General features: G+C 41.5%; 1 non-coding gene across 1 annotated transcript; it reads right to left on the reverse strand.

Moving 5' to 3' along the window:
• Positions 1-471: 471 nt before the first annotated feature.
• LOC145626072 (small nucleolar RNA R71) lies at positions 472-578 on the reverse strand. Its single transcript, XR_014110941.1, has one exon. It is a non-coding gene; the product is annotated as a small nucleolar RNA R71 (small nucleolar RNA).
• Positions 579-1,029: the final 451 nt, after the last annotated feature.

Below are 1,029 nucleotides of genomic sequence, written 5' to 3' on the forward strand. Positions count from 1 at the left end.
ATTCTGGCGGGTTCTGAGGAGGATTACGATCAAAGAGATTCTCCCCCTGATTCTAGTGATACAGATATTCCTTCAGATTCAGAATCAGAGATGACGGCCCAGAAGAAACTTAGTGATTAGTCGCAACCGAAGCTCGCAGACTTCCCGCACTTTACTCCTACTCCGGCCCTAGATGGAGTTCAATTTGAGATCAAGCCCCAATTTATCACTATGATAGAGAGGAAGCAGTTCAGCGGAGCTAAGGGTGAAGATCCTAATCTTCACATCGCAGATTTCTGCCAATATTGTAACACCATTAGACAAGCCGGGGTTACGCAGGACCAAATCAGGGAGATTCTTTTTCCCTTTTCATTATGTGGCAAAGCAAAATTATGGTTTAATGGTTTGAATAGAATTGCTCTTGGTATTACTGACTGGGAAACTCTCGCTTTGAATTTCTATAATAAATATTATCCTGTAGAGAGAACAGCGGTGCTAAGAAGTGTTATTCAGAACTTCGCTCAAGAGGCCGATGAATCATTATATGAGGCTTGGGAGAGGTTCAAGGATCTACAGAGAGAGTGCCCCCACCACAATCTAGCACAATGGCAATTGATCCAAGCATTCTATAATGGACTTGGAAATTCTTCTAGATCAGTACTAGATTCGGCAGCTGGTGGGAGGTTTATGAATTTAAATGTGGATGATGCAGGACAGGTTATCGAAGACATGGCAATACACAATTCCCAATATGGGAATCCGAGGGGGTTTGTAAATAAGGGAAAACATAATGTCGATTCCGTATCCTTTTTGCAAGCTCAATTAACATCTATTTGCCAAAAATTAGATAATCTTACTGCTGCTCCTAACTCTGTAGCTAATGTTTCTGCTGTTGCTAACCACGAAGCTTTCCGTGAAAATTGTGGAATTGTAGGTCATTGGGAGCAAGATTGTAGGAGCTCTATGGAACAAGTAAATGCCTTCCAAACCTATAGGCAAAATAACCCCTATTCCAATTCCTACAATGCCGGTTATAAAAACCATCCTTAT

This window comes from Chenopodium album, chromosome 3 (assembly GCF_948465745.1).
Source record: "Chenopodium album chromosome 3, dcCheAlbu1.1, whole genome shotgun sequence".
Lineage (NCBI taxonomy): Eukaryota > Viridiplantae > Streptophyta > Magnoliopsida > Caryophyllales > Amaranthaceae > Chenopodium > Chenopodium album.